At 38.9% G+C, this 12,104-nt stretch overlaps 1 protein-coding gene across 1 annotated transcript in view; it reads right to left on the bottom strand.

The window, feature by feature from the left end:
* Nucleotides 1-4,042, bottom strand: part of Cad96Ca (tyrosine kinase receptor Cad96Ca) — a 61,241-nt gene extending 57,199 nt beyond the window's left edge. The window contains exon 1 of the mRNA XM_065221780.1: nucleotides 3,612-4,042. The gene's annotated coding sequence lies outside the window, so the exon portion shown is untranslated. The remainder of the gene's footprint in view (nucleotides 1-3,611) is intronic.
* Between the last annotated feature and the right edge of the window lie 8,062 nt (nucleotides 4,043-12,104).

Here is a 12,104-nt window from a genome sequence, read left to right as displayed (position 1 = left end):
GATGAACTTCTTGAAAAACGTAAAAACCAGGACTAGTTTTACCTGACAATTTTCCTTTGGTAATGCATCTTGACGAAAATGTTGGCGGTAGATCGGAAAAAGCTGTAATCTACATGCAATTTTTTTTCAAGAATTCTACACCACATTTTCTGAAGAAGATCGTGATTGCTATTATTTTTCATTTTATCCAGAATTTTCAAGGGACATTGTCGTCAATCTACTTCAAGTGCAGGATATTTTGTAGGCTTTAAAGAATTTAGACGCCTCAAAAGGTCCTGGACCTGACGGAATTCCTTCAGTATTTAAAAAAAAGTCTAGCGATGGAACTCACTGCTCCATTGTTTTGGATTTTTAATATGTCCCTGGAATCCGAAATCTTCCCAATCATTTGGAAAAGCTCATTTCCAGGGTCTATCTTTAAATCTGGCCGAAAATCTGACGTACGCAATTATCGTGGAAAAGCCATCAATTTTTCGAGGCAATTGTCAACGAAAAATTATTTCTCCAAATCAAAAATAGAATTACTGGCATGCAACATGGTTTCTTCAAGCGTCGTTTGACCTCGACAAATTTAGTTGAGACTATTCATTGAATGCAATGGGAACCACGTAGAAACCCTCTATACAGACTTTAGCAAGTCATTTGACCGCATTCACATACCAATGCTACTCTATAAATTGCTAAAATTGTTCACATACCAATGCTACTCTATAAATTGCTAAAAAATGAAATTGAGTCAGGGCTCCTGAAATGGCTTGAATCATATTTAACTTACCGCCAGCAAGTAAGTAAATTCAACGGAAAGAAATCGAGCCCAATTGAAGTCACTTCAGGCGTCTGTATGTACTAGTCCACGCTACGACTACGTGAGCTTAGAATCGAAGGAAGCCTCGACCAAATCCAACGCCGAAATTCACGACGCACTGCCGCAGGATTTGAAGAAGAACTTTGAGAACGTGGTGCGGAATGCGGATGCGGCAGCAGCCACCGGCAGCGATAAAACGGAAGCCCTGAACCCGAACGACAAATCCGTACTGGTTTACTATGCCACGCAGACATTGACGCACATGGGATACCTAACGCAAGCGATCGACGCCTTCCTGCAGACGGTGGAGTACAATCAGCCGCCGAAGTTTTTCCTCGCCTACGGAAAGTTCGTTGTGCTGAGTGCCCACAATTTGGTCAACATTGTGCATCGGTACGTGTCGCGGGTGCTGCAGTGCCCAGATGCCTTGTCAAAACGTGCGTGGCCAAGACGAAGAAAGCGGCCCATCATTTTCCCAGTGTGACGGCCGTCCAGGAGATGGTCGATTCCGTGGTGGACATAACCAACCCATTCCTAGGGTTCTATTTTCTAAAGCTAGGTCCAGTGATCTCAAATTTGAGCATTCTTTTGTGTTTTGCTTTCTGATAGGTGGATTGGTTTGCGATCAGGGGCACGGTTATAGCTCGTAAATTATTTAGTATTTTCTCATTTAACCTAAAACAAATACAGTCAAATTTCGCTCCTTGGGCTATGTTTAAGTGGGCTACGTTTTAGTTAAGCTCCCGTTAGTTCGGCTGTAGCCCACCTAAATCGAAGTCAAATGTCATTTCTGACAGGGCTGTTTCCTTTTCTAGGGGCTCATGTATGAACAATTTGGATAGTTGCTAAAGGATAGTGATGATAATAAACAATCGGTGTATCCAGCAACAAATTTTCAACTTGACTGCTCAGCACAACGAACGAAAGCCTTTCACTAAGTGGGCTACAGGTTTAGCCCAACGAGCGAAAGTTTACTGTACAGCATTCCCTCCATATATGCGGTGAGTGGTACCGTCCACCCACTGCTATTTCTCGGTTGTCCTTCAACCGATTACGTTGATTTTCTGTATGTGATTAGTGTCAACCATAAACTAGTTATCTACAAAAAATCAGCTCATCGTATGGCTTACCTTTCTTACTAACATAATTCCTAAATTCCCGAGACATTTATGAGGGGTCGTAGAGTTCTCTGCATCTCTCTTAAGTAAGTGTTGGACTAACATTCCTTTCCTATCCCTACCAGTTGCAAGGACGTGGCCAGGACAATCCTTAACTGTTGGTGAGGGATATGTCTTTATCTGGGACATAGTAATTATTTACTACTTAATATCTGTCCAGTAATAGATATCCGTCATGTTCTTAATAGTTTCGAATTCGTACCACCTACGATATTGTGCAACTTGTTCGATGCTAATGCTAATGCTAATGCTAATGTATGTGTTCCAGTCTACGTGGATTGATGAAATAAATAAATAAATTAAATCAAAACATATACTCAGAACAGACATCAGTGGAGCTAATCAGGCGAGAAATTGAAAGAATATGAAAAACGTTCGTTCTCACCAATGCAAATTCGGAAAAGATAGATTAGAGACAGAATGATTTAGTTATAAAATCAGCGATAAATTGTGTTTGGATTAGATTCTCCCCATTTGGATTAATTTTGCCTGCTAAAGCATAGCCAAAATAGTATGAAGCTAGGAAGAAATGATTGATTCGCTCAAATAAATGTACTTGAAACCGACTCAGCAATTAGCCACGGTATGCTCAGCTGTAAATTTTCGCTCAATTCAGCGATCAACAGAGCATGTAGCTGTCTTCACCAAATCCAATTTATTTGAGAAAAAAAATATCATAGATAAAAAACTCGCAGTACTTCAGATAAATTTTAGCATGACCGAAATGATTAGTTTTGATCTGGTTATTAAAATTAACGATGGCATACGTTTTGTTAAAACTTTGGCCATTATCACCAATGCAAAATTTAGAAGCTATTTAAATAACTGTGAAATAATAGACCTAAATATGCCCCCGCTAAAATTGAAAACAAAAATTGCCACCCTGTCAAATCAAATCGTATATGCCTTTATACGCAAAAGTCATGTTTTTGAATAATATACAATTTGTTTGTTTCGTTTATCATAGAAACAACTTTAATATACATACATTCTGGTTGCTTGCGGTGGCATCTTTCTATCTGAAGTAGGGTTCGTCGCTTTTATCGGAGAGGAAATGTTGTTAGCCAAGATGTTCAGTTTTTACCTAATTTGCTCATGTCAAGCAACTTGATTTCGAAAATTGTACCATTACACGGGTCCTCGCACTCATTTTTTTTGTTCATTAAACATTGTCACCCAACAGGGGTGCTTCAACAGCTTCGGACCAGCGCCAACCGACTCACTCGTTTGCATTACACAGCAACTTTTCTGTTACCAGTAATAAAATAAATATCAAACACGACCACCACCAGCAGCAGCAGCAGCTGCAGTAATCCAACCGTACCGAGAGCGGGTACTAACTCATGCATTTAAAGTATGGCATTTCACGTCGATTTCTCTTTTCTTTTTTTCTTTAGTGAAAAACATATTACCAACTTCACTAGGAGTTTGATTTTATGTTAATATCTGTATTGAACCGAGCACTTTCTATGGGAATTGTTAATTCATGCATGTTTGTTGTTTTCCTCAAGAAAGAATTTATCGATTTCACCAAAACGATCTTTCTTCATTTTCAAACGAAAATACCATCCAAACTTTGAGCTAATTGCACACTTCAATCCCCCGTCACAAATTCCACCTTCACTTACATTTCACACACAATCAGCAGCGGTTGATTCGTTCTCCCTCTCTCGATCGCTGTCAGTTCACCGTCAGACGTGACAATTGCGGAACACAATTAACCCTATAATTACGCCATTGTTGTATATTTCTTTTTCGCCTCACTTCACCACCAAAACTACTGGGAATGGGAATCTATCGGGGCGCAGCGATAATCATAGTAGTTGTAGTTGTAGTAGGTAAGGGCAGTTAATAAGCACTCTCTTCTTTCTTCCAGATTTTCAAGCTACGGAGCACAACCTACGCGGGGCAGTGTGCGTCGAGTGCACTTGTTTATTGTTATTATTATTCGCAGATTCGCGATCACTTCGCTCGCAGCAGCTCCCGGAACTTTCCGTGGGAGTGAGTGACAATGTCCACACTACTGAGTCAGGGTTTTTTTTTCTACACGAATTGTACGATCCGACCGAACACGATCACCTCCAAACAGCGACTGAGCCGTGGCGCTGCCAGTGGTGAAATTGTGAGAATGAATGGGAATTGGGGTGGCTGAATCGGGCGATCGCTGATCCGGGGGAGCTGGTGGGCTGGTTGGCTCTCTCTGAAGTAGATTTGCGCTCTCACGCGATGCGATGCATGCAGATGTGGGTTTCGCTTGTACACGCGGGTTTGTGTGGATGGGAAGTTTCGAATGAGACACTGGACTGTTGGGTGAGATCGATGGAGATGGATTTCGGTGTTGGATGCTTGTTGAATTAAGAATACATATATCGATCTATTTAGACCAGTTCCAGGCTAAATAGGATAAAAAATTAAAAATTATCGTAGGTATCACATATTCTTTTCATTAATTTCTTTGCCACCACGTAAACGTTTTTATTTTTCTAAAAACATTGAGCAAAATTATCAAAAATCCAAGAAAATCAGTTTCTTTCTTAGATTTTTGCCTAAAATAGCATGTAAAAATATTTTATGATAAGATACATGAAAAAAAAATTGGACTCTCATCAAAACCGAAAAGTCGATGTTTTTTGGTTTTTTGAGTCCAACTTTATGCCATAATGACTTATAAAAAATGTTTTTGCACGTGAACTTTCTTTGAAAAATTAGAAAAAATGTGATTTTTTAGATTTTTTAACCAATAATTTTTTCCAATAATTTTAGAAAACTCAAAGCGTAAATATTTTTTTCGGAGCGGTGAGCTTCCCCTTAACTCTTTCATTGGACGATACTAGTTAGATTAAATAATGTACATTATATCTGTATTCCAAATACGACTAAAAAGTGTATTTTTCAATTGCGTAACATACTTTCATTGTTTCAAAAATACCAAGGGGAAACAGTCCTATTGTTGCGGTACGTTTGTAGCGTTAGAAACCTATTGCTGTGTATGGAGGTCTCCATACACAACAATAGGATCCTAACGCTTCTAACGTATCGCAAAAATAGGACTGTTTCCCCTATATTGCAGTTGGTATCATACATAATTTATGTATAGCTTTATTTTCGAAAAGGGCGAATGCTTCCGTTATGACTGTACCATTTACCATGACAGGGTGCTTTGAGATGGAGTCAGGTGGCCGTGGAAGTACTCACCGTAAACAAAATATACTTTATGCATGAGCATGAGCATGATTGACCGCCCACGGTTGCTACTCTGTTATTGCCAGACCAGCTGTATTTACACAGATAACCAATAGATGACGCTTGGGACTATCAATCATCCTCAATGTGTTAAAACTGGTGATCTCAAACTAGGCAATACCAGCGCCAGCCGCACCCGAACACAGGTCAAGAAAGGAAGGTGTAGGAATGTGTTGACGTGACACTCGCTTTGATAGAAGCCGAGAACACCTCTGAACTTCCACGAGGAATCATTTGAATATTTGGTAATAGGGTTGGGTTTGCAGCAGCGATCGTTTTGGTAAACGATACGCTGAATTGATGTCCTAACGATCATATAATGTGAAGGAGCTTGGGATTGAACCCTCTCTGCTCAGTAAGCAAAAACGTTTGCCACTAGGCAGACGAGCTCCTTTTTAAACATCGAGTTGCTGTTATTATCATGTAGTCTTGTTAACAAATAAAACGATTGACGAATCTTGAATGTGGATAGGCTTGAGATTGGACTCATGATGTTCTGATCAGTAAGCAAAAACGATTGCTGTAAGGCCAACTGAGCCCCTCATATCACATTATATCATTACTCAAGTTGTTATAACTATTTAACAACGAACAGTTTTACAAAATACACGATAATCAAGCGATCTTACAATACATTTTAAGTATGAAAGGACCTGGGATCACTTTTTTCTGCTCAGTAAGCAAGCCACTGCAACCGACGATCTTTCAAATCCTAAAACTAAAAGCTACGAAAGAGTACTTAGGCCTTCACTAAGTTCCACCTTCACGCGACGTCCAATGTTTCGATTTGCTCTTAACGCATGGTTCAGGCAATCATAACAAGCTATGACCAACGTGACGATTGTTTGAGCCTTATTTGAGCTATTCAAATGAAATTACGTTCTCGAGTTTCTCTTGGTATGTAATGAACAATAGAAATACGCGATAATTCATATAGTTTCAGTGGTTGACCGACGAATACGATGGCGATTACGACAGCGACTACGACAGCGACTACGACGGCGAATACGACGGCGCCTACGACAACGACAACAGCGAATTTGTAACTTACCATTTGTCTAGGATATAACATCTTTGCCCGGCACCTCCACTTGAGCTTCATATCTGCTATCTGTCACTGTTTGCATACTTCGTGCATTATCATGGTCATCTGGGAGAAGGTTCGCGTCTAGTGCTTTCCCCAGGAACCGTTCACGGCCACCAGCTACCACCCGTCCAGTCTTGGACGTATCTAGCGAGGCATCCTTCAGCTTGCTCACAATCTCCGACACTGGCGAGAGACCAGCAGACGAGCACTTTGGCAAGCCGTACACTCGCTGTTTCACGGCAACGTCGGTCACCGAATCACCACCAAAACACATTATCAGCACTTTCCCCAGCAAATTTACCAACCGGACCGCGTTCAAACTTATACACGGGGACGAGACTCTCGATAGAACTACACGCCGAAAGCGTAACATCCGAACACGGTGAACTGGCTTCCTGGTAGGCAATGAAAATCATAAGCATACTTACACACCGCTGGTTCCAAAAAACACACCCGTGGAAAGAAACGGATCCAATAAACGTCACTCTCGCGAAAGCAAACCCGTCTTTGAACGGCACAAAAAAAAAAAAGGAAATCGGTGAGCAATTTTGTGATACGAAATTTCCACTGAAAATCAACTGGGAATGCACGAATTTCACCACACCCAACTGCGAAACACATTCACAAGCACTTTGGATACACTTTCGGTATCAATTTCGGTCGAAAACACTTAATGTTTTCGCAAAAACAATTGCGAGCGAACCAACATCAACACCCTCACCGTAAACAAAATACTTTAGATCCTATAGGAAACTAATCTCGGAAGGAAGCATTTCATCACAGAAAACAGTAAGATGGACGAAGACAAGATTAATTTTGCAGGCCAATGTACAAAGGTAGCATAATTAGGAGATAGAGAGAAATTTTTACTTTTAGACTGATCTCGTGGGAAGAATAGGATACGGGGGTTCGCATAGGAAGGCAACTACCCAACAAACAATTCAGAGTCACAAATAAGCATATATATTGGATAAATGCTTTATAACAGTGAACAATGCTGAATAAAACGGGCTGTCAAATTGTGTGCTGACATGCCTCATGGAGATCGATAGATGCACCGTTATTCCGCTATTTGCTCTGATTTGATTAATATACTTATTAAAAGCTATACAAACGATGCACATACAAATAACATACTGAATAAGTGTAATTTGCACATACATTGACGCTTTAATTCGACTGTTTACAATTGATTTAATAAGATGCTTTATTATACGTCTAATAATTGTTTTCTAGCTTCATTATTAGATTCCATTGCATTGCCTAACAATATTGCTGAATAAAGGTGAATACAGTCAGCATAATACCTCTTATACCACTATGCGTCCATGATTTAATTGCATGCTTTGTAAATGCTTTACAAACGGCGTTTTCATTCATTATTCCACAGCACTGTTTCAGGCTAACAACAAAACGATATTAGTAGCATAGTGGTTACCGTTTCCGCTTACCAAGTAGTTTCAATCCCAACCCAAACCCTTTTTTTATTTATTTTCTACGCCTAATTAATTTAAATCGTAATCATAGATCGTATCACTCACGACCACCAATACCGAATAGCCCTGCATCCTTTCCAAGTCTCATGTAAAACAACTGTGAATGAATTAGTCATTCTCACATCTCCTTGAATTAGCTAGAGTTACGGCTGGGAGTGCTGATAGGTATTAAGATTCAAGCTTTTATTGCTTATTTAGCTGCCCATATGATGTATTCTAGGATAGCTCAGATGGCAAGGCAAGCGGCTGGTGATCGGAAGGTCATGGTTCGAATCCCATATAACGACATGTGTGTGATAAATTTTCTAGTATCTGTGTGGTGGGCGTGTGCTTCGAAAGAAATAATGACACAACAAAATCACTAAACGAGAATAACCCCCTGCTCTATCTCGCTCTTATTTTCAGATTAATTATCCTGTAGTTGAATAATCGTTTTAAAAATGTATAATAGTGTCTAATTTAACATTATTTCACATGAGAATCAAGCTTCTTTATACCATCGCTGTTTAAGGAAATAATGATGTCTAATAACCACTGAATAATCAAAAATTTGATCGAATAAGCTCTGTTACAACTCTTGTAAGCTTCTCGACATACCTTATGCAAAACCAAATATTTCGATGTTGTGGTTGAATTAATTCTCCAGATTTGTGTGAACAAAGCCTGAACAGAAGTTATTATTCAACATAGTACAAGTATCATTAAGCATGCAGTTGAATAAAATCGTCAAAAAGTCGTTTCTACAATAGGCAATTATTTGTTGGGTAGGTCTGACATATGTAGAATAAATCCCTCCACTTAGTTTAATTTAATTATAGCTATGGAAGCTTTTATTTTAGCCAATGCAAGTAGTAATCAGATCTTCGATCATTTATTTGCTAACAAGTGGATTTTACGGCAGGAAGAGTTGAGTAACCTTCAATAAGTAATGATAGAATGAGGCTAGCCTGGTCAGGAACACATTGATTGTTTGTAGTGGGAGTTCGGATTTTTATGTAATTTACTTTATCGGTTAGGGACTGGTATTAGTTTGGGTTGGGTTTGATTAGGTTAGAATATACCCTGCATTATTATTTGTGGTGATAAGGGCCTGTTCATAAACTACGTAGACAGTTTTTTTGGATTCTTGACCCCCCCCTCCCCCTGCGTAGACAATCGCCCATACAAAAATTTTAAAATTTGTATGGACCGTGGATAATTGTCAACCCCCCCCCCTCCTAAACTGTCTACGTAGTTTATGGACAGCCCCTAAGCATACATTGCATAGTTAAATTTTGTTGAGTTTAGAATAAATACTGGTTTTAAATATCGTACAATTACTAGATCAAAATTTAAAAACTTCATAAAAACTAAGAGCTTAAATCCAATTTGGAAGTTGTAGGAAAGTATGCATAACTGAACACACACAATTTACTCGGCCTTCTCCGATTTGCATGAAACTTTGCATAATTATGGGCAATCATTCACATGTTACACAAATTCGGCCAATTTGAATGTTATTTTTTTTTTTCAAAATACCGTCTTTAACATTTTGCAATGCACTAAAATGTCACTTCAAATCAGAAAAAGTTCTGAAGAGGATACCGAAAGTGACAATTTACGCGAGTGTATAAACTATAGGACACATTGTTTTTGCTCTGGGTGTGCTGGATTTGACTGGAGCTTAGAAGAGGAGAGCCGAGTAAAAAAGCGAGAAGAGAATGAATGCAGAACATAAACAGAAAAACAGTTTGCCACGTATGAATCACAATTGGACCCGGTAGAGTAGGAAAGAGTAGAGCAAGTTGGTGTCATATTGTTTATTCCGTGTACTGAGAAATAGTGTGAATATACGGTCGAGTCTTCGACAACATTTGTTAAAACCATCTCACTTATCTATATAGGTAGTGCCGAAGTCCTGCGTAACATAAAGACTTCTCTTTCAGGTTTGGATTCATGTTAGATACATTAGTCGGAAATTTCCGAATTGAATCCAATTGAATATTTAACATCTTGGTTTAAGATTTGAAAAGTAGTTAATTATTTTAACAGAGGATAGATTGATAGTTCCATCAGAGTACGGCAGTGTGAAAATTGAACAGAAGTTTAAATTGAGCGAAGGGCCAGATAGGATGACTACGTTGGTCATAACGAGAGAAGCAACACAATAGTTGGGTAAAGTAGAACTCGACAGTGAGCATGCATAAGGGCGTATGCGCGACGATCGTTTGTCTTCATCGATTTTCTCTTTGCATTGCTACAGCTAAGTGAAACAATTTTCTAGAATTTGTTCAATGCAGAGTTGTAACAGGTTGTATTGGCTATCATAGCAGCGAGTAATTAACAAAAGAGAAAATCGAAGAAGAGAATCGATCATTAAAAATTAGAGATAATTCCCAGAACATCAGAGAAGTTGAAAAAACCTTGAGAAAAAATTCCGGACACTTCATGGAAACGCAGAAAACGCCAGGAAGTTAGGCGATCTTCAGATCAATTTAAATGCTTTCAGTTAACTGCTTTCAGTTGACAACCTCAGAAGAATATCGTGAACCTTAGGGAAGTTACAGAAACTTCAGGAATGATTAGAGAACATCAGATACATTTTTTAGGAACTTTAAAGCAGATCCGAAGAATGAAAGTAAATACCGAGGATTTTGGGAAAGCTTCATGAATAGATTGCACGATGATAATTTCTATGAAATTTTGGCCACTTCAGGGAAGCTTCGAGAACTTTAGCTTCAAGAAAATTTCAGGAACTTTTGAGAAGTTCTAAGAAATACAGGAAAGTCATGAAAACTTCAGAAAGGTCCACAAACTTGAGAGAACTATTAATACATTATATAAATTCTAAAAACCTCAGACAACCTACACACTTAGATTTGCTGTCGAGATTGGCACCACCGAGCAGCTCGGCATTTATTTTTATGAGATCTCAACAAAATGTCTTTTTATTGACTGAGATCTCAGCAAAACTCCCGTTTGTTAGTCTCGGCAAATTTTTCACTAAGCTCCAGCAAAATAAAATTCCGAGTTGCTCGGTAGTGTTAATCTCGGCAAAAGTCTAACTGTGTAGGTCCAGAGCTCTTCAGACAAGTCCCAATAACATCATGACAGCATTTCGGTGAAGTTTAAAGATCTGTAAGGGTTAGTTTTGATTAGTCAGGACAGCTCCATAAATGCTAGGACAATTTTCTAGAAACCTTGTGCAATCAGGAAATTTCAGGTAAGTCCAGACAACTTCTGAGAAATTTGAAAAACTTCATACATTTTCTGGGAACCTTACAGAAGTCCAGATATTCTTCAGGTGATGAACTTCATGAGAATTGCGCTTATTTCCGGGTAGCTTCGAGACTATCAGATATGGTAAATGAATCTCAGTTTAGATAAATTCAGAGGGAATTTAAATAAACTGCAGTGCTGAGATCATCAGGGAAGTTCAGAAAACTTAAGAGAAGTTTTGAGATTTTTATGCAATTTCATAAATTTACTTGAAGGACGGTCAGAGAACTTCAGAGCAGTTCCGTTAATTAGTTGTAGGAGTTTCCAAGAATTTCCGAGGAATTATGGAAAATTCCAAAGATTTCAGGAATGTTCCAAGGAATATGGCATACTCTAGTTTAGTATGCGCTCATGGATTCAAGGTGGGTGGGCGCACACATATGCTAATCAGTGAGTAACGAGCTCTAAATTAACTATGACAGAGCTGGATACGTCCCTTTGGGAAAAAAAAAACAAAAAAACTTTGTCTTAAACCCCCTAATATTTTAAATGATTTGTTTCAGCCTATTATTTTGTTCGATGACAACAGTAACACTTCAGACAAATTTTCATGTAACATACAAAATGTAATTATTGAAAATAATTTGACTCTTATTTTTGTAATACTGCTACATGCATTCCCTTCGATTGTAATTGAATGAATGTTGCTGACCTTTTCAACGCTAGATGAGGTGTGAATCAGTATTTTACGGGTCGCCATTGCAATGTTTGGAAAAGGCATGAATGGATCATTTTATTAATATGATATATTTGGTTATATTGCACTTTTTGCATTAGTGAGCTTGATGGGTACTTGGGTTGTCTCATTCGCTCACTTATCCGGTAGGCTTCCAGCAGTATTATGATACCACTACCAACATTCAACGTTCTCCAATCTCTCAGCCCCCAGCTGACACACGTTGCTCACTTTTACAACCTCTCGTCCACTTTAGCCAGCAACTAGAGTGTGATGATTGTACGCGCCGAAACTCCCTGAAGTCAGTCCTGTTTAGTATGTATTAGTTCCTCACCACATAATACGACTCTCGCTCTCCCTC

Source organism: Ochlerotatus camptorhynchus, unplaced genomic scaffold, assembly GCF_037179485.1.
Source record: "Ochlerotatus camptorhynchus isolate MF236.1 unplaced genomic scaffold, CSIRO-AGI_Acam_v1.1 ptg000149l, whole genome shotgun sequence".
Lineage (NCBI taxonomy): Eukaryota > Metazoa > Arthropoda > Insecta > Diptera > Culicidae > Ochlerotatus > Ochlerotatus camptorhynchus.
This window is presented reverse-complemented; position numbering and strand designations above follow the sequence as displayed.